Raw genomic sequence first — 22,500 nt, 5'->3', positions numbered from 1 at the left:
ACTAATAACGATTAACACTAACAACCCATGACAGCAACACGGGAAGATAAAGCATAAAAAAACAGTACATTTCCAATATTAACGAAAAAAAAAACTTACTGGCTGAAGGAGATACAGAGACAGAGAGAGAGAGAGAGAGAGAGAGAGAGAGAGAGAGAGAGAGAGAGAGGATAAAAAAATGAGGTACAGCGTTTTCTCGTTCGCCTATGAAGTGAGTAATGAGAAACCCAAGACTCTGGCTGCTCCGGGTGGTGACAGATGGCTCCAACAGGTGGCTCGGGGAAGGGGGGGAGGGGGGGAGGCAGGAGATGAAGGAGGGAAGGAGGAGGAGAGAGAAGGAGGGAGGGAGGGAGGGAGTGGGAGATGCAGGGTGAGGAGGAGGGAAAGAAGGAGGGGGACTAGGAGGAAAATGAGAAGACGAGAGAGGGAAGGGATAGGAGGAAGGATAGATAAGGAGAAGTTGAAGAAGGTGAAGGGTAAGAGAGGGAGGAAGGGAGTGGACGATGCAGAGGGAGGAGAAGGGACTGAAGGTAGAGGACTAGAAGGAAAATGAAGGGAAGGGGAAAGACAGGGAAGGGATATATATATGAAGGTGAGGTACGGGAAGGGATATAAGGAGGGAGGAGAAGGGAGGAAAGTGAGGGACTAAGAGAAAGTAAGGAAGAAGGGATAGGAGGAGGGATAGATATGAAGTTGAAAAGGAGGAAGGGATAGGGTAAGGGAAGGAGCCAGGAACGGAAAGAGGGACAGATGAGGAATAGAGGGAGAGGGATTAAACGGTGGAGATGGAATGAGAGGGAAAGGAGATGGATAGAGAAAGAGAAAGAGAGAGAGGGCAAAAAAGAAGACGAGAGGGATGAACATGTGGAGAAGAGCGGAAAGGAGAATGAGAAGGATATTTGGAAGGAAGACGAGGGGAAGATGAGAGATTAAGGGAGGAATATAAGGAAGGAAGAAGGGGAAGGTTGGTTTAAGAGGGGAGGGAGGGAAGGGGAAGGATACGCAGTTAGATGCTCACCCATTTCTCATCCTTACCTTATTCCTCCCTTTCCGTTCTCTCTCGTCTCTCTCGTCTCTCTCTCTCTCTCTCTCTCTCTCTCTCTCTCTCTCTCTCTCTCTCTCTCTCTCTCTCTCTCTCTCTCTCTCTCTCTCTCTCTCTCTCTCTCTCTCTCTCTCTCTCTCTCTCTGAATATACCTTTTTTTTGTTTCTCTTGTCTAGTTATCTCGTTGTTCCTTTCACACGGCATCCATCGTTATCTGCTCCCATCACACTCCTATTCTTTGTGCTCAGCCCTTCTTCCCTTTCTCTTAATCTCTCTCTCTCTCTCTCTCTCTCTCTCTCTCTCTCTCTCTCTCTCTCTCTCTCTCTCTCTCTCTCTCTCTCTCTCTCTCTCTCTCTCCAGTTTTTTTTTTTTCCTTCTCTCCTTCCAGTTTTCCACCTCCTCTAAACGCCTTGCAATCTCTCCACCTTTTCTCTCTCTCCTTCAATTATCACTCCCATTCCCCTTGTCCTTTCCTTTCCTCCTCCATCCTTCTATTCCTCCTATCCCCCTCCATCTCTCTTTCTCCCTCCCTCTCTCATTTTCTCTTTTGCCTTTTATTAACCTTCTTTTCTGTCTCTTTCTTTTGTCTATCCCAATCTCTTCCTCCCTTCCTTTCCTCTCCATCACTCATTCTCATTCTATACTTCCTTCCCCTGCCTCTTCCCTTATTGCCTTCTATTCACCTTCTGTCTCTCCTACAGTTATCCCTCCCACTGCCTTCATCCCTTTCTTTCCTCCCTCCATCCCCCCTTCTTCCCTTCATTCCTCCTTTCCTCCAACACCACCCTCACTTCACTTACATCCCTTCTCCACTTTCCCCCCTTTCCTCCTTTCCCTCTCGACCCACCACCATCCCCACCCGCACTTCTCCCAAGCATCCCCACATATAAAACCAACAAGCCTCAACCAACATTATCGCAGAGTTGACGATAGTTCCAGAGGGTGGTAATGGCTCGGGGGTCCAGCTGGCAATTACAGGGACGCACCTCACCGACATACCTGCGCTCACCTGCCAAATACGGGGCCACCAAGCACTTGCCCCGTTATTAAGCCCACACGCCCCAAGACCGCGACTGGACTGCACTAAAGACCCGCCGGTATCTGATGGAAGGAGGAAGAGGAGGTGGAGCTTGAGGTGGAGGAGGTGGAGGAAGAGTGAGAGAGAGAGATGTGAGTGATACAACCATTATTCCAGTTTAGGACGCGATGGTAAGATTCTGCGCGTGTGTGTGTGTGTGTGTGTGTGTGTGTGTGTGTGTGTGTGTGTGTGTGTGTGTGTGTGTGTGTGTGTGTGTGTGTGTGTGTTATGAAATTTCAAGGTCAAATTATACGTATTCGTGAGTGAAGTTTGCCTTTTAGAGTTTAGTTTTATTTCGGACGATTTTTGTTTTATTGGTTTAGTGAAAAATATTGAAAAAGACACATTAATTACAACACCTTTCTTCTTATCTCTCTCTCTCTCTCTCTCTCTCTCTCTCTCTCTCTCTCTCTCTCTCTCTCTCTCTCTCTCTCTCTCTCTCTCTCTCTCTCTCTCTCTCTCTCTCTCTCTCTCTCTCTCTCTCTCTCTCTCTCACCTGGCGGCTCCATGCAGGTGAGAGTTGTTAAGTATATATTTGTACAGTACAGTGAACCGATGACTGGACGCCTTCCCACACGCACCTAAATACCTCTGCAAATTATATTATCTGACAGGTGTGTGTGTGTGTGTGTGTGTGTGTGTGTGTGAGCGAGTGAGTGAGTGAAAGAGAGAGGGGCGAGGGAGGGAGAGCATGTGTCTGTCTGAAGGCGTCACTGCAGCAGGTGTTGGGTGCTGCTTGGGGCATGAGAGCGCTTGGGAGTGTTGAGGCTGGAGAGCTGCACCTGCCTCTCTCTCCTCTCCCGCTCTCCTCCTCTTCTCTCCCCTTCCCGCCACCCTGCACTCAGCCTCTCTCTCTCACTCACATGCTCTCTCAAGATTTTCAAACACGAAGAAATACTCAGAAACAGAATCGTGAGGGGAAGTAAAGCATTATCTTCCACTTTTAACAGACTTTTAAATATATCTCTTTCTTTTCTTTTTTCGTCTTTCAAGATTGCCACCTACATGATTTTCTTCTTATCAAATATACTTCTTTTCACCATTTTCTCCTCCGTATCATTTTCCTGTGCTTTCTGTTTTTCTCTTATTTCCCTTCATCCATATTTTTGTTCTTATCCGTTTTTCTACATTTTCTTTCCTTCTTTGTTTTTCCTTCATACACACTTTTCTTCTCCTGTCCCTCACTCTCTCTTTTCCTACTTTTCCTTGCCTCCCTGTCCCCTCATTCACATTATTTTTCTTATCTGCTTTCCTTCTTATTCTTTTCTTCTTCCTTTTTCCTTCATACAATTTTACTTCCTCTCATGTCCCTTCATCTCCCTCCCTGCTCCTCCCTTTCCTCTCTATCCTCACCACCGCACGACTAATTTCCCCTCATACCCACATATTCTTCCTATTTGCTTCTCTACATATTCTTTGCTTCTTTCTTTTTCTCTCATACCCTCTTTGCTTCTCCTCTCCCTCCTTCTCTCCCTCCAAACTCGTCCTTTCCCTATCCTTACCGCCGCAAGATTAGTCCTCAGTTATCCCCTCCTATCCTCCTCTATCGCCTCTTCTCCCTCTATCCTTCCAATCCTACTCCATACCCCTTCTTCTTCCCTCTCTCTTTTTCCCTCATTTTGTTTTTATCTAATTTCCCCACAAACACATTTATTTTTCTTATCTGCTTCTCTCTATATTCTTTCCTTCCTTCTATTCTTTCATAACCTCTTTGCCTCTTATTTCCCTCACTCTCATACTCCCTCCCCTCCCCCTCCTCATCCCCGCCTGTCTAGTCCTCAATTACCTCATGACTCACAAGCTGAATTAAGTAAAGTATGGTTAATCACATTAATTGGGACTGTGTACACACGACCACCCTAACGCACACACCCACACCTACACACCTAAACACACACACACACACACACACACACACACACACACATGATTACGTTACACCTGGTTACAATACAAACACACAAGTGCATTTAAATTAACAGCTGAGAAAATATACGTACCACTAGTTATATTAAGTTTTATGCAAATCAAACAAAACACACAAACACACACACACACACACACACACACACACACACACACACACACACACACACACACACACACACATTAAGTAAGTACACATGCACGCGCAAACACCCACACTCATAAAGACCAAAACACAGTGATAATTAAGTTACAAAATATAAACCGTAACATCAACAACATTAAAAACAACATCAAAAACACGCCCCGAGAGACCGCCAGGCGCGGCAACAAATCCATCAAGTCTGTCTCTCCTGACGTCATCCTCATCTTCCCCTTTTTTTTCCGACCCTCCCGCCTCGTCACCGCCGCCGCCGGGAGCCTCTGCAGCGCCGCCTCGTGTGACGTGCAGAGGCGCCGCGCAAGAAACACTTAACAAACGAAAAATATCGCATAAATCTAAATTAAACTTACGTGTCTTATTTCACGGGAGGCAAAAGGAATGGAGGCGTGTAGGTAAGGCTGAAACTCCTAACACTTTACCATAGAGAGGACGCCTTTACCTTCGAGAGGAGGATATAGAGGGGAGGGGGGGATTAGGGAGTGCGGTGGTGCAGGGAGGGGGGAGGGGGTAAGGAGAGACAGGGGAAGGGAGAAGAGAGGAATGGGTGGGACAGGGGAAAGGGAGAAGAGAGGGGAGGACCAGGGAAGGAGAGTAAGAGGGGAGGGGAGAAACAGGGATAGGGGAGGAACCGGATGGGAGAAGAGAGGGAAGGGGAGGGACAGAGGAAGGGAGAAGAGAAGGAAGGGAAGACACAGGGGATGGGAGAAGAGAAGGAAGGGGAGGGACATGGGAAGGGAGAAGAGTGGGAAAGGGAGGGACAGGAGAAGGAAGACGGGGAAGGGGAGGGGGAGGGAAAGTGGAAAGGGGAAGAGGAGAAAGGGGAGGAAGGAACAGGGGAAGGGAGAGGAGAGGGAAGGGGAGGGCCATGGAACGGGAGAAAAATGGGAAGGGGAGGACAGGAAGGAGAAGGAAGACGAGGAAGGGGAGGGGGAGGGACAGGGGAAGGGTGAAGAGAAGGAAGGGGATGAAGGAACAGGGAAGAGAGAGGAGAGGGAAGGGGAGGGCCATAGAACGGGAGAAAAGTGGGAAGGGGAGGACAGGAAGGGGAAGGAAGACGAGGAAGGGGAGGGGAAGGGCCACGGGGAGGGGGGTGTCAAGGATGCATAACCGCGCTGACGCCGTGATGGGTCAATTAGAAGCAGCTGGCAACGACCCCGCTCCTGATGACACCAATTAGCCCACAAAACCTGTCTTTAGTCGCCATTTCACTTAATTACTTAATTGAGTTTCCAATTACGATTTTTCGAGCTCTGGCACTTAGCGCGCTGCAAAAAGGTCGGTGGGCGTGATCAATTTTAATTCATTCAGATGAAGTCAGATGCCGTAATTACAGTCATTAAGCCCTTTAGCCTGAAAAACGAAATGCTAGTATATCTGGCGCCACCAAATTATATGTAAATGCTCTAAATGCACATCACGGGAGCGAGAGAATGGCCTGCGCTTTTCAATGTCATATAAAGGACACATGCAGGTCTCCCTCCCCCCTCAGCACCCACTCACACACACGTACACACACACACACACACTCACCTCCCCTCTCCATCATTTTTTTTTTTGCATCAAGGGTTTAGTAAGAAGGGGAAGTGGGTTAGTGGTTAAGGTTCAGGTGGGGGAAGGAAAAACAGTAGGAGTGTTCTGATGTATAATTATTGTTCATCAGGCATCTCCTTTCCCTCCTCCTCTCTCCTCTCTCCTCTCGTCCCCCACCTCTTCCCCTCCACGTGATTCAAAAGACAAGAACGGGGAATCTGTTGTCCTGGTTCTTCCCTCCACCGTGCATCCCCGTCTCGCCGCTCCTCCTCCTCCGTCTGCTTGTGTGTTCAGTAAAGTGCGCAAAAAGTCACCCAAAGAAATGTCAGTAATGTTGTGGTCTAATTTTTTTCCCCCTTCCTCGTGAGTCCAGTTATTTAATCTCATCTCAACCACACAAGCATTTTTCCCGTGTTACACTCTAAACACACACAAGCACACGCGCACACACACACACACACACACACACACACACACACACAGGAGCCAAACATTAAATTCAAACAAACTTCAAATCAAACATACATTCAGTCACTCACATACACTGCCCCCTTACCCCACTCATATACAAACAAACACAATCCCCACCCCCCCCCCCCCCCCCCCCCCACACACACACACAACTCCCTCTCCTCCACACACACGTACATCGCTACACACAACACCAGTCAGACGCACAAAGGGAACGGAGAGAGAAACAACACAATCGGTGCGCCAATAACTTTAGGGATTGTCCGGCGCCGGTAAACAAAAACACATACACATAACTTGCCTTTAAAGAATCTTCGTCCCTCTAATGATCTGCAAAGTGTCCATGCGGCCGCCGCCCCCTAAGACTTGCCTGCCGCCACCTCCGTCTTTCCGGGAACGTCTATAATTTCTTTGTCTCCAGCTTCTAATCTCGTCTCGTCATCTATCGTATTATATTACTCTAATCTCTCTCTACACTAATTCCGCGGGCCGGCCACTGTCATTCTCGGATTAAAGGAAAAGTCACCTGAGGGTAATTTGCGCCGCCCCACCTGCCTTCATTCACACCTGAGGGGCGGGTAGGTAACTCTCAGGCCGAAAATTACAGATACACCAGACATATCTTACCAACCCTAGTTTTACCGCCCTCACGACTCTTCCATACGCCCCCAGGCTCATCGGGGAAGGGCACTAGATAAGGCTCAAGGCTCATCCGATCGCCTTATGTTTTGTGATGACTTCTTGAAACGCAAAACCGAAAGTAAGGTCCTCCCGTCACCACTACCACCTCTGTCTTCACACCGGCACCGAATCCGCAAAAGGGTATCCCTGATGGATTTTGGGTTCATGAGGCTTATGAGAAAAAAAATGACTGGAACTATTTCGTCTCAAAGTTAAAATGACAAGAAAATGGTGATTCAATTCCCTCCTGCTCTGGGTTTAAGATCAATACACGGCGAAGGTAAAATGTACAGGACGAAAAGCAATCAATAGCTCACCACATATTCTCGACTATACTGCGTGGCATCAACAGGAGAAATAATGTAATACGTCAGCCGCCACTTCTTGCTCCGACTTAAATTGCAAAACCAGGCGGCAAAAACCGGAACAGCTCTTTCTTCCCCTCAGACCGCGATGTTAATTAAGGCTCGGTACTGCACGGCTTCTCACGACTCATGGACGGCGGTGGAGTCAGCCTTGGGACGGGCGGAGGCGGCGGAGGCGACGGTGTTGGCGGGGCTCACGTCGGACGTCGGGGCAAAAACGCGAAGAAAAACCTGCGAAACTCGAGTAGCCCGTCACGCGTTGACTAGATGGCGGGAATACCTCGTCACAACACACACACACACACACACACACACACACACACACACACACACAGATTCCCCATCCCCTTCTCCCACACACACACAAAATACAAATATCGGGAAACATGAATAAAATAGACGGGGTTGTAAGTGCTCTTTTGACGCGGCGTGGAGTGACGGGGAGAGTCACTCATAGAGGTGCGGGAACAGGGAAAGGGAGTGTGTGACGTACGACTCTGGAAATGGAAATGGTGACTTATGGCCGAAAGGGGGATGGTGAGTGACTTACGTGGACGAGGGAAGGGTTCAGGGTGACTGACTGACCAGGGAGAGGGAGGGGTGAGAGTGGAGGGGAGAGTGACTGACGTAAAGGTGAGAGGGAAAGGGAGAGTAGCTTACAGGTAGGAGGGGAGAGGAGGGTGACTTAAAGGGGAGAGGGGAGGGGGAAGGGGAGGTGAGTTACAGGGGAGAGGGGAGAGGAGGGGAGGGTGACTTAGTATAGGTGAGAGGGAAGGGAAGGGAAGGGAAGGGTAACTTAAGTGAAGGTTTGAGGAAAAGGAGAGTGAGAGTGACTGACATGGAAGAGAGGAGGAGTGACCTAGAGAGGGAGAGGGGAGGAGGGGGAAGAGCGACCTGCCAGGGAGGGAAGGGAAGGGTGACTTACAGGCCGGTAGGAGTAGGGTGACTTACAGGTGAGGGCGAGGCGGCTTCAATCTGCAACACCTGGAAGGCCTCGGGAGCACCTGTCCTTCCCGGCGCGTGACACAATGGCACAAAAAATGGTTGGCATATTCCGCGCGTTTCCCTACATCGCCCCATACCTGGCCCGCCGCAGGTACATAGAGGTATCAATTATGACGTGTCACTCTCGCCCCAATGACCATGATTAGGCAATACGAATGGCCTTCACACAATAAATCGAATGGAACCAAATTACATAGAGTCGTTCTGGAATCGGATATATATATTTCATCGTAACAGGAAACGCTGAAATATCACCATCAACAACTGCCAACGAATCCGCGGTGTAGTCCAGATCGCGGAGGTGGCGCCCAGGCATGACATTACTGTAAAAATGGTTCATTGCATATTTTCCCACGTCGCGGCTATATAAATTTCCTTCCTATTATACAACGTTAGCGTGGAGCTCACAGGGCCACGCACACCGGGAGACCTTCCTCTTGGCCGTGGTGACAGCGGCGCGAGGACGGATCCGGCGTGCACACCATTAATCAAGGAAACAGGGACAAAGAGAGACTCCACACACACACTCACACTCACTCTCTCTCTCTCTCTCTCTCTCTCTCTCTCTCTCTCTCTCTCTCTCTCTCTCTCTCTCTCTCTCTCTCTCTCTCTCTCTCTCTCTCTCTCTCTCTCTCTCTCTCTCTCTCTCTCTCTCTCTCTCTCTCTCTCTCTCTCTCTCTCTCTCTCTCTCTCCTCTCCTCTCCTCTCCTCTCCTCTCCTCTCCTCTCCTCTTCTCTTCTCTTCTCTTCTCTTCTCTTCTCTTCTCTTCTCTTCTCTTCTCTTCTCTTCTCTTCTCTTCTCTTCTCTTCTCTTCTCTTCTCTTCTCTTCTCTTCTCTTCTCTTTTCTTTTCTTTTCTTTTCTTTTCTTTTCTTTTCTTTTCTTTTCTTTTCTTTTCTTTTCTTTTCTTTTCTTTTCTTTTCTTTTCTTCTCTTCTCTTCTCTTCTCTTCTCTTCTCTTCTCTTCTCTTCTCTTCTCTTCTCTTCTCTTCTCTTCTCTTCTCTTCTCTTCTCTTCTCTTCTCTTCTCTTCTCTCTCTCTCTCTCTCTCTCTCTCTCTCTCTCTCTCTCTCTCTCTCTCTCTCTCTCTCTCTCTCTCTCTCTCTCTCTCTCTCTCTCTCTCTCTCTCTCTCTCTCTCTGTGTGCTCCGGGTGACTTTATAACTATCGGTAACCACACACTCGCATCTACTTGGAACTAATGGAACAAGGTGTCCGGCCAGACCGATCCCCGCGGCCCCAGCCTCTCATCACTGCGACAACTGTCTCTTCTTAATCCCGTGTGTCGAAGAGACTCAAGCATCGCGTAAAAAACGCCACCGAATACGACGGCCATGACTATTTAGAGTAAACAGCTTCCTATGATGATTAGTTTTAGCTTATTATTTTCTGGAAAAGTCACGATATTTTGAAGATTTTGTGCTGTATACTCGAGGCCTCGAGGAATGATTTGGAGGCCGCTTCCCTCAGCACTCCAGCCCACCGCTCACGCCGGGGCCAGGGGTGCGGGCGGCACTGTGTCCTGGTCCCGGGCCCGCTATCACCTGTCTCCATCACGCCGCTAACACCTGAGCTCCTAAACACGGCAGATCATTACACCCATGTGCTTTCGCAGTTTACATAAATCAAAGAAGGAATCAGGCTGGGCATCTTGACATCAATTACAAGCCTCAGGTTGGCTCAAGATCCTATCCGAAGGCGGGATGGCGTCGAGGCCATTTGGACAGACACATAAGGTCCATCCCTCCACCACAACCTTGCTGAGCCGACGACCCTACGGCTCAGTCGTGTTGGCTGGCTGGGCAACCAGCGACAGGGCTGCAGAGGGGCTGTTTAGACCTTCGCATAGTTTATATTTAACGTACGATTAATTGCCAGTCCCGAGCAGGCAACACTGTCTTTACGCGTCATTATGGGTAACGACCCCGGTGATAACTTGTGACGTTGTTACGAGCCCGGCCTCGCGAGCCTGACCTGCGGGGCACGGCGCTCAGCCGCCGGCCCAGGCCTGCCGCCCGGCCTCTCACTCCCCGCCCAGGACACGGCAGAGGCAGCCTGCCTCGCCGCTGCCGTGATGCACGTGGTAGAGTGCGCACGGAAACGAAACACTAGAGAAATCCCAGCCTCAAAGGACCAATGTAATCGGCTACCGCGGATGTACGAGTCGTGACAGAATCCCCGTAACGGCCGCCGTGCCAAGAGCACAGCCCTCTGCGAGGCCCGATGTTGAGTGCCACCTGATCTTTCTTCTTCTTTCTTCCGCCATTACTAGACAAATAATAAATTAATAAAATAAATACATGACTGTAAATCAATGACTTGATATATATATATATATATATATATATATATATATATATATATATATATATATATATATATATATATATATATATATATATATATATATATATATATATATATATATGTAACAATCTCCAAAAGCAATTTTTACAACATGTAACGAGCGCGGAGGAACGGGATTTAATCTTCAACAACAGCTCCCAACATGTGACCGGGAAAACAAAAAGACTACTTTTTCTCGTCCATCTCTTCACATATTAGCGAGTGGCCACTACCTGGGCCGCCCGGCGCTACCGTGGGTCAGTGCCTCGGCCCTAAAGACCAGTAAGTCACCGGGAAGGCCTCGTCAAGTCACCAGAAAAGACTTAGCCGAGAGTGTGGCTGCGGGCGGGCGTGTGTAATAACAGTAACTAGGTATGCATGAAGGTCAGACTAAACGGGTTGGGTGATGCTGCGATATGCACTTGATTAACGATCATCAGATAAGGAGGCCGCTGGTGTGTTATTACATCTGTTAACAACAATCAGATCTTGGCCGATAAGAGCCATGAGCGCGGCACTCCAGACTTTGTGGCAAATGCACGGCTTGCTGACGGCGATCCTTTGAGACGGGGACAAAATATTTCCTCACGAAGCAGCCACTTCAGGGAGCCCCGCACCGCCGCGCTGACGCCCCCACTACACCTCGCTGGAGCGGCCCCGCGGGGCCAGACGGGGAGCTCTCACCTCGACTTGGCACATCAGTTTTGGTGACATTGTAGTAGTGATGCTCCCGGTGGTGCTTTGCGGCGGCGCCTCGTGAAGCCTGATCGCCTCACGTCGCTAGTGGAGATGTTACACTCCCCGTCAACTCTATCTTCGTGATGGAGTCTCTATGCAAGACAACTAGTGGCCATTACTTCGACAATTATTCTGTGTCATATCTTGCTGTAGCCACACTCTCGAGCGCTACTTGAAAAACAACCTCTATACAAACAAACGGTGTTCAGTTATTTGGCTCATTTGGTGCCATAAAGCTGTCAGGTGCGCCCTGGAGGTTCATGAGTTTTGATGGGTTGGCGTTGGCGCAGGCAAAGGCGTAACAGGTCCCACTGCCTGGTGCTGGAGGTGCCCTGCACACAACACACGCCTGCCCAGCACCGGCCGAGGCACAGGACCACTCGCAACACACACGCGCCTCCTTACTCCCCTGTACATAGCTATACATTTTTTATACGGTCAGACTCTATTACGACCACAATTTTAAAGCAGGAGGCCTATTCAAAAGTGAGACTACAGCAGGCCCGGATCAATTCCTTCCCTGTACCAAGACCTGCCAGACACCAGCCTCGGACGCTGCGGCGCTGCAGGACCACACATCGAGACACTATCTATTCGTCCATCGCTTACGGTTTATTGAGCTTGAGTGTGCCGGACAGACGCTCAGGTAGTCACCTCAACTCTGTCCTTCTTGTGACGATGGACCTGCTGGAGGCGTGGAGCGGCAGGGAGGCGCATCGGGTTCATAGATGTCAAGATAGCATGCTGGAGTACGTTTATATAGTGAACAAATTCTTAGGTAAAGTAAAAGGGATTACAAACTATCTATAATGTATAAAGGTGTGACCTGATAGTGGTGGATGAGTGGATTCATGAATGGTATATCACGTGAGAATGTAGAGGCGTCAGTTTAGTGTGTGTGTGTGTGTGTGTGTGTGTGTGTGTGTGTATGTGTGTGTGGGGGGGGGGGAGGGGGGGGGGAACATGACCAAAATGGATTGTTCTCCTCAATGCTAATCAATGCTAAGCGAGGGCTGAGAATGCCGCCTGAGTGTGGTGAGATGTGAGGCAGACTTAGTAGGTGAGGATGAGGAGGTTTCTGCTCCGGAGGAAGAAGGTTGTTGAGCGCGAACAAGAAAAATGGACTGGATGACGATAAGGGCGACGCTGGAAGGTGTTGAGGCTCGGGGAATGCTTGATAGAAAATAGAAAAAAAAGATAAGATATAGGAAGAGAGGGGTGGGCGCCATCACCTAAGCCCACGAAGATTTACTAGCACAAAATTTGGATCAATAAAATACGTGGCAAATTATTCATAAACAAAATAACAGTGGTCGGCGCGGTCCAGCGGGCGGATGGCTCGTAAGTCAAGGCGTCGGCGACTCAACCACCGGGTGCACCTCCTTAATCACCACCTACCGAGCCTGCACCAGTGAGCCGTGGCCAGCATCAATCACTGCAATCACCTGCATCTCCCCCTACCCGAGTTACGCCACACCGGCCAGCCCGACGCGCCTCCGCACCCCGACTAACCTCCCCACCCCTCTTACGTGTTTTTTTTTTCTTCTCTCTCTCTCTCTCTCTCTCTCTCTCTCTCTCTCTCTCTCTCTCTCTCTCTCTCTCTCTCTCTCTCTCTCTCTCTCTCTCTCTCTCTCTCTCTCTCTCTCTCTCTCTCTCTCTCTCTCTCTCTCTCTCTCTCTCTCTCTCTCTCTGACTATCCCTTTTCTTCTTCCTTTTCCTCTTCCCCCTCCCCCCTTCCCATAGTCCCCCTGCTCCCCCCACCCCCCCTCTCTCTCTCTCTGTCCAGCACTCTTGATGTTTTATCTTGTAACTACTTTTAGGGTAGACAGTGTGTGATTAAGCCAACAGGATGATGTTTAGTATCGTCCATCATCGTCCCCGAAACACCACTCAGTGCCAGCCCTATCATCTCAGTCATCACAATCACCAAGCGGTATTTAAAGCATTGCTATCGCTGCCCCCTCTCTCATCACAACCACCAATCACCACCCGGGCTCACCACTACATCCTTGAAAGCTGCGAGTGACCTGAGGAAGAAAACAACAACACAAAACGCAAAACTACCAGGGTCATCCCAAGGCAAAGCTGCAGTAATAGGTGTTGAGCCCAGACCATTATACCGCTGGCACCATTAGCACTATCGGTGGGACTATGTCATTACTCTCATCACAACGGCCATTAAGTACTACCTCTACAGCCGGTAGCGCGGGGAACAAAGAGAGGCATCAACACACCATTTGTCACCAATCTCTAAGCTCCCTGAATCACTACTCGACCAGTTGTCCTCCTGATGACTGGTGGAGCGTCCTGGACCACCGCCACCACGGGCCATTACTAACAGTTTCCTGAGTATAAGCAGCACCAGCATCATCCAAGCATCCCCATCATCCCCATCATCACCATCATCATCATCACCACCACCAGGGTCACCACAAACATTCATCACATGCCGCGGAATGAGAGAAGTGTCATCCAAATATAAAGTACAGCATCATTTCCCTCCCCATCAACACCATCATCATCACCAGCGTCGATACATGTAAGTACGCTGTCTACAAATCGTAACACAACTACCAATACCATCAATATCAACAACACTACCATCACTATCAACCAATCACCTATCATCACTATACCACCAACACTATCAACACTACTATCATCACTATACCACCAACACCATCACTATCAACAACATTGTTATCCACACGTTAAAAAAACAGTGAACAAAACACACTGTCTCCCAAATTACACCACTACCACCAACAATAATACCACCACTATCAACACCATCACTACCTCTCCCCATCATCACCTAAACGTCAATCCCGAAGTCACAAGTCACTACCCTCGTCAGTGGTAGCATCCCAAAGACCGGAACCCCAGCCATGAGGGTATCCACGTCTCCCAGCACCTCCTATCCGCGCCGCGCCACACCAGCACCCACAAGCCCCGGGGACGAGGAGCCGCGGACCCACCGGCTAAACAAGAGTCTCTAATTGGATAATCCCCTCCCAAACAGCCATAATGGTCCCATAATTTGAGTTGGAGGCTCGGCACGCTCAGCTCGGTGGCATAGGTCGGAAAATACAAATAAGAGCGGCTGTTAACTCCACTACATTATAACTCATTAGCCGTCCGACGCGCCGCTATCTCACCTACATATCGACACACAGAAAAAGTGGATCCGCCGTGCTGTCCGCGATCCGCCCATCCCACCGAGCCCGTGCCCCGACGTTACTGCTACATCCTTAAGGAGCTGCTACTGACGCTCTCGAATATACGCTTTTGATACGGTGTCCAACGCCCACCCACCTCAGCTGTCCTTGACGAAGGCAGCGCCTACCTGCGGCTACGCGGTTACCTGGGGCCACCACCTCCTCACCTGTTAACATGAAGCCCTTCCTAACGAGGCACATTACGGCAGGTGCTCTCGAGGTGTGTTTCCCGTCCTCGTGCCGCTAAGTGGAATGTTAATGTTACAAAACTATCTCCGCACCTGAAACGACTCAGGAATGAAGATAAAACTATACAGAGAGAGAGAGAGAGAGAGAGAGAGAGAGAGAGAGAGAGAGAGAGAGAGAGAGAGAGAGAGAGAGAGAGAGAGAGAGAGAGAGAGAGAGAGAGAGAGAGAGAGAGAGAGAGAGAAACGACAAATAAACAATGCACCGGTCACGAGACACACACACACACACACACACACACACACACACACTGACACACTCAAAACAAGACATCACTAGAACGACAGCCGGACAAAACATCGACAAATTCAACTAAACACACACACACACACACACACACACACACACACACACACACACACACACACACACACACACACACACACACACACACACACACACACACACACACACACCAAACAATCAGTATAGCATCAGATTGATCGATTTACTTCACTCCGGCACCGCCTCGGCTCCCACTGCTTGACAATAAACTAAAAACAGATTCCTCCTGATAACATCGAGGCAGGGGCGGCAGGGGAAGGCAGAGGAACACAGGCGGACGTCACAGATGCTCCCCCCCCCCTCCCCCCATTCCTCCTTCCCCTGCAGCCCTGCCTCACTGATATCAACTGGTCCATCAAGGAGCAAAAACAAGACTGGCCAGTGTGGGATTTCATCTGCATATTACTTCGACAAGGTGCTTGACGGACACCTAGATTCATGGGGTCCTCTGGGAACGGCGGCGGTGGTGGTGGTGGTGGAGGTAGTGGCGGTGGTGGTGGTGGTTTTGCTGGTGGTGGTGGTGGTGGAGGTGATGGTGGTGGTGGGGGTAATGGTGGTTGTGGAGGTAGTGGTGGTGATGATAGTGTTGATGGTGAAGGTAAGTGTGGTGATGATTGTGGAGGTAGTGGTGTTGGTGATGGTGGTTGTGCTGGTGGTGGTGGTGATGATGGCGTTTGTGGTGGTGGAAGTGATGATGGTGTTTGTGGTGGTGGAGGTGATGATGGTGTTTGTGGTGGTGGAAGTGATGATGGTGTTGGAGGTGGTGGCGATGATGGTGTTTGTGGTGGTGGAAATGATGATGGTGTTGGAGGTGGTGGCGATGGTGATGGTGGTGGAGGTAGTGGTGGTGATGGCGGTGATGGTGATAATGATACACTCTCCTGCAGCTTTACGTGCCCAAAAGTTAATCATCTTAAGCGTTTTCTTGCCCTTTCCATCATTTTTTCTCTTTTTTTTATTTAACTTCACCTTCACCCTCTCCTCGGACCGACTCCTGGAGGCTGAAGGGCCCTCCACTTACAGGTACAGGTGAATTAGGGAGTAATTATGTCTACCTGAGGCCTCTAGGCGACCTGGATTAATTACCAGTTGGTGGAGCTGATGACTACCTGCTCCACCACTTGAAAAAGGTCTGTGGTATGTATGTCCGTCCGTCCGTCCGTCTGTCTGTCTGTCTGTCTCACTCACAATTACAAGACGAGTTTTCATCCATTTTCTCTCCCATAAATTCTTCTCTGCTAACATTATTACGAAAAAAAAAATCAATAACGACTATTTCTAATCACTAAGCTCTGAGCCCAATGACGCCTGAGGGCAAAAATCCTGATCGACAAGACGAATTTTATCCATTTTCTCCGGGATACATTCTCTTCTACTAACATTATTACGGGAAAAAAAAATCAATAGCTATGCCCCCGACCATTTCTAATCACTAAATTCTGAGCTTAACGACGCCTGCGGGCAAAATCCTGATCGGTGCAGGTGGGCGAGGTGTGAAGGTCAGGCCAAGTGAGGCGATGATGCGAAAGGAGGAAGTCAGGAGAGCAGCGTGAGGTGACGTGGAGAGGGACTTGTTTTCCTGGCGAGTCGCTACAGGAAGGAGAGTGATGGCGCTTGTCCACCTGATTATATGAGTCGCGGCCGGCCAGTGAGAGAGATTTGCACGTGTCAGTGGTGATACATGGGCGGCGGGCGGGCGGATCATCAGGTGGGGGAAGGTGTGCCAGCCTCCAGGATTGATGCCCGTCTTGCCTCCCCTGTAATGACGCCGCGTAAACACTCCTACTTACCCTCTGCATGATTAGCGGGGATTAGGCTCTTTTTCCTACTCCTTGTCCTCATTAGCCGGGCTTTATGCATCACTAATAGGTGTGGGTGCTGCGCTTTTATCTCGCTTTATTTTCTGAGTGCGTGTGAGGAAGAAAAAGATCCCAGCACGCACACGAAAATCTAAGCACACCTTTACCTAATAAGAGCAGGTAGATCTTACATCGACCCACACCCTCTCTCACTCACTTTATTCATTTCAAGGCTCTACTACGTGTATAATCTCGTCAGCAGACCACACGCCCATCACGGCCATCTCGCCCTCGCATCAGTCACCATAACACTCCTTACCGGTACCTACCTATCTCTCGCATGCACCCGGACGTCGCTTAGAACTCCGCAGCTCCCGCCCAAGTGTGTGGATATAGACTTTCTCTCGTTAATATTGGCCTCCACCAATCACAGGCTCTCGCGAAGCACCAAGCTACCAATCATGACTCGGAGAAAGACTATATTACGGTTACACCTGAGAATAGCGCAAAATACACACACCCGTTCATTTTCAGAGACACCATGCGAGTCGTTTTATCTTAATCTTGCGTCGCCTTGACAGGGAAGCGAAGAGAAAACGCATGAAAAAAGAAAAAAAAAGAATTGAAGCCCCGAGACAATCACGAGCTTAAATCACTCATAATACCACCTGGCCGAACGTAATGCTCAGGTAAGTACACCGGTGGGCCATTACCTGCCGATTTTCAACCTCGATGGTGTGTGTGTGTGTGTGTGTGTGTGTGTGTGTGTGTGTGTGTGTGTGTGTTTGCGTGCAGGTATAAGCCACAATACATCCTCCAGGTTAATTCAGCTCCTCGGGAAGGCGACAGCTCGAACGTGCGTCCTCACATTCCTCGTCCCTCACGTCCAATATCGTCACACGAGCCAGCGGGGTTCCTTAAGACCCCCGCCCACACGAAGCCTCCAACGACTCCGAGCACTCAACACAGTACACCTCCCTATGCCCCTGGAACGCTTCTGCACCCACTGCCTCCCTCGCCGAGACATGCACACAGAATCAGCGAGGGGGTGAAGGGTAACGTTCAATCCTCTGCAGCAGGTAAAGGGTTCCGCGCCACAGTGCCACGATAGCGAGGTCGGGAGTGGGCGCCTAAGGGTTCATTTGAGGCCGCGAACATTCCACTCCACTAATCATTTGCTTCAAGATTTATTTCGCCTCATCGCTGTATTTTAGCCTCAGGTGTCAGGGACAATACGGCAAATTTTTGCTTGCTCCATCCCGGTGGCTTCACTTTTTATTTTGTTTTATCATTACTCTTGGCTGAGGGATGATTTAAATTCCATCATAAAAGCTAGAGCTGATCTTGCTCTCTAAAGATTTTTTTATGGATTCATAACTGTAATTCATCACACCCAGGTGAACACAAGATATGCATTACCTCAACAAAATAAACAAATGATACATTATCAAGTTGTTATTAAAAATGGCAATACTATGTCAACAAAACATTTATCATTATTGTTATTATTGCTTCTATTATTATTATTATTATTATTATTATTATTATTATTATTATTATTATTATTATTATTATTATTATTATTATTATTATTATTATTATTATTATTATTATTATTGTATACTATCATCATTATTATTATTACTAACATTATTACATTTTTTTAAAGCGGTGGAAGCTAACATCCCCCTTCGTATGTTCAATGTTTGCCTCTACGAAAAAAAACATCGAAGGAAATTCACTTCAGCTGACCCTAATTGAATCTCTCTTCCGTAAAAAGAAGTCTGTTTCACAAGCAGACGTGCATGACTTACAACTTGTAACGCGTTTGGCTGAGTGTGTGTTGTGAAATGGCTGAATTAATGTGTGTGTGAGGGGGAGGGGGAGGGGGAGGGGGGTGATGTATGATGTAACCCAATCCAATGGACGAAGTTTTCCCACTCTAAGTGTCAGCGTTTAGTGCCTTTGGTCACGTATCGTCCATGTACCAAACACTGCTTGGCGCGGAGACGGGGTGACGAGGACGCAAGAATGGTTGCTCCTCTTAATTTATTTAACATTACTATCACTATCATTTTTATTTTTATTATTATTACCATCATTATTATTATTATTATCATCATCATCATCACAAGTGTCATCTTTGCTTCTACAATAGTGATTGCTGTTGTTATCGTTGCTGTTAATACCGTTACTTTTGTCCTTATCGTTGTTGCTTTACTTTCATTGAAATGTGTTGGTGTCGTTGTTGGTCTGGCTGGGGTGGGTGGGGGCTGGACAAGGGCAGTTCAGGGTTGGTGACGGGGCGCGGCACCCTTGGACCAGCCCGCCGCGGCTCACGGGCCGGCCAGGTACGCCAGGTAAGCTAAGGTTAATAATTAAGGATAATTATCCAGCTGTGAATAATTACTCAGTGATAAAGGTCTGAGGCAGGTCGGTCCCTCCTGCGTCACCCCGGGGAACAGGTGATGAGGGAGGGGAGAGGTCCTACGGCTTAGAGGAGGTCCTGCAGGTTTAAGGATCTTCTAATAGTTGAGGAGATAATGGATAACCTTACGGCTCCTTCGGGCCTTGGAGGGTCCTGGGCACGGTAAGGGTTTCCTGAGTTTTTTTTTTGTTGTTGTTGTTGTTGTATGTGCAAGTTTTCAAAGAGTGAAATACTCCGCATCCCTGAGGTGTTCAGTTACCTTGGTCTTTTAGATAAAGGCAAAAGAACACACACGAATAAAAACATTAGCCTGACATCCAAGCGGTAGTAGCTGCGCCATGCAACGAATGGGACGCATCCAGCAAACACACACTCCAGCTTGCCAGGAACTGCTTCAAGACCCACCATCCGAGATACCTGGAGGAGCGTCTTGATGGCGATGACGGAGGAGGTGAGGGCGAGGCGGGGAGGCAAATTAAGGCAGGTAAGGTAAGGTGGGTCGGAGGCAATTGCCAGCCATTACCCACACCCTCCACGTTCTCACGAGCTTGGCATCATCATCTTCCTAATTGTCCGGCGTGCAAGGTTAAGCGAGGCCTAATTTTTTAGATGATCCTAATTCCAGGTGGGCGTAAGTGCGGGGCGATTAAGGTCCTGGGATAAGAAATGATCGGGCGGAGTAATAATGATAACAAATGATATTTAATGGCAGTGAGAAACACGCTGGCGGAATGAGGACACAATTAAATAAGGAGACTTGGGTGTGCCGTGAGCGACTTGTTACCGCCACGGCTAATGTTTCTCCGGACATTTATCATTGCCGTGGGTTCTGGCGGGAGGGGGGGGGGGGGCGGAGGGACGTAACAGGTGAAAAGGAAGAACCTGAACAAAGAAAAAAATAAACTCGCTATGGACAAAGAAACACAGTGACGATCGATAACGTACAAAGAGTATATTGTGAAACACGTTTGTCTATCAAGCGACTGAGACAAATGGTGCATAGCAAATACCAAAACAGACCATGAAGAAAGCATTACGACACCCACAAAGAAGAGAAAGAACATTCAATAAAAATATAAGAAAATAATCATAATAATAAGAAGAATGAGAAAACAGTAAATCTCCAGAAAAGTAGTAACACACACACACACACACACACACACACACACACACACACACACACACACACACACACACACACAGGGGTGGATGGACATTACCCGTAAGTCTCCTGACCATGTTACAAAAGGCAAAACAAAAACTCTAAACATGAATAATTACATAATCATCTCAATTTTAAAGCTGTCAAATAAATCAAAATCTAAGACTTAACTTTATGCTTTCAAGTCTTCAACATACAGGAACTACACTCGTAAACAAAGCCCAGTCACATTCTCTTCCCCACACCCCCAGAAGACCGCCACTCCCCCCGGCGTCCTAGTGCTCGGCAGATTCCAATAACGGGACACTGCCAGGCCACCTAAAGGACCGATTTGGGCGCGGACTGGAACATGTCAGATACCTTTTAAAAACTGTAAACCGTTGAATACGTGGCGTCGAGTGTGTGTGTGTGTGTGTGTGTGTGTGTGTGTGTGTGTGTGTGTGTGTGTGATTTAGGTAGATATGTGCAGAAGGATGATGGGGGGGGCGGGGAGGCGGAAGTAAAGGAAAACAAGGAGGGGAAAAAATAGGCATAAACAATAATCTTTTTTTTATACACCCATTGTAGGAATTTTAAAACTGTGGGCTGTTTAGAAAAGGTGAAAAAATAAATCACCAAAAATTAAACGAAGCGGAAGTGAGTAAAAAAAATAATAAAAGCGAAAAAAAACATTGACCCGAAAAAAATAAATAAAGAAAAAAAATCACTAACATAGTCTTCCTCTCAAAACAACCTCATTTAAGTTAAACAGGAAGGGTGGAGGATAACAAAGCTCCAGGATGATGAGCTTACTAACCTGGTTCCCATTTTCTTTGAAGTGTGACGAGGTTTATGGGAAGTGATATAGAAAATGTGCGTCAACCCTTACCCTGGCTCTGAGCGGGACTGGGAACCGACGACCCCACGCCTGTAACCGATCCCTCTCACACTAGCCATCACCCTGTTTCCCCCTCCCACACTAGTCATCACCCCATCTCCCCCTCCCGCACTAGTCATCACCCTATCTCCCCCTCCCACACTATGTCTCACCCTATCTCCCCCTCCCACACTGTCTCACCCTATCTCCCCCTCCCATACTATGTCTCACCCTATCTCCCCCTCCCACACTAACCCTTACTCCCATTGCCACCCACACTCCTTATCCTCACTGCTCCCATACTCTGGCTTCATTAACAAAGCACACTCTCACACCTACACACACTAACTCATTACATTCCAACTTACACATTACGACTAGTTCATCTACTAGTCTGACAAGTTACTCAGTCTTTCATTCAGGCAGCTAGTCCGTCAGTCAGTGTATCAGCCAGTCTGTCAGTCACTCCCTCACTCACTTTCATTCACTCACTCCATCGGTCAGCCAGAAAGCCCTCGTCGATGCCAGGTGCTTTGTCTATGGGTATATCATTCTCTCAGTGCCACGATCACACTGCGGCGAGACACATGAAGGAGCGGGAGACGGACGCGACACACAACTCACAAGGACGTTATGGCGGTGGCCCCGTGAAGGCAGGGAGAGGTAATTTGACACAAGGCGGGCGATCAGCAGGACGCAAAGAGCCGCATAAAGGAGTAACGAAGACAAATGGAAAGTAAAGGAACAAAAAATGGGAGACGCGGGGACATAATGTGGAGATCAGAAGATATTAAGGGGAGACTGGAAAATAAATTGGAGGCACAAACAATGGGACTTAGGGTATTATTGCTGAGAGAGAGAGAGAGAGAGAGAGAGAGAGAGAGAGAGAGAGAGAGAGAGAGAGAGAGAGAGAGAGAGAGAGAGAGAGAGAGAGAGAGAGAGAGAGAGAGAGAGAGAGAGAGAGAGAGAGAGAGAGAGAGAGAGAGAGAGAGAGAGAGAGAGAGAGAGAGAGAGAGAGAGAGAGAGAGAGAGAGAGAGAGAGGGGTAGGGGGAGAAGGGGGATAAGTGGGTACTGATGACGTAGAGGTGGTGACGTGGGTGAAGGGTTATCGCCTCATCTACCATTTTTTTTCAGGACCAATTTCCCACAGGGTGAAGAGGGAGA

The 22,500-nt window shown here is 48.5% G+C and overlaps 1 pseudogene; it reads right to left on the bottom strand.

Moving 5' to 3' along the window:
* Positions 1–5,029: 5,029 nt before the first annotated feature.
* Positions 5,030–22,500, bottom strand: part of LOC126984113 (putative keratin-associated protein 4-16) — a 79,643-nt pseudogene continuing 62,172 nt past the window's right edge.

This window comes from Eriocheir sinensis, chromosome 56, assembly GCF_024679095.1.
Source record: "Eriocheir sinensis breed Jianghai 21 chromosome 56, ASM2467909v1, whole genome shotgun sequence".
NCBI classification, from domain to species: domain Eukaryota; kingdom Metazoa; phylum Arthropoda; class Malacostraca; order Decapoda; family Varunidae; genus Eriocheir; species Eriocheir sinensis.
The sequence above is the reverse complement of the archived record's forward strand: the minus strand, read 5'-3'. Positions and strand labels throughout refer to the sequence as shown.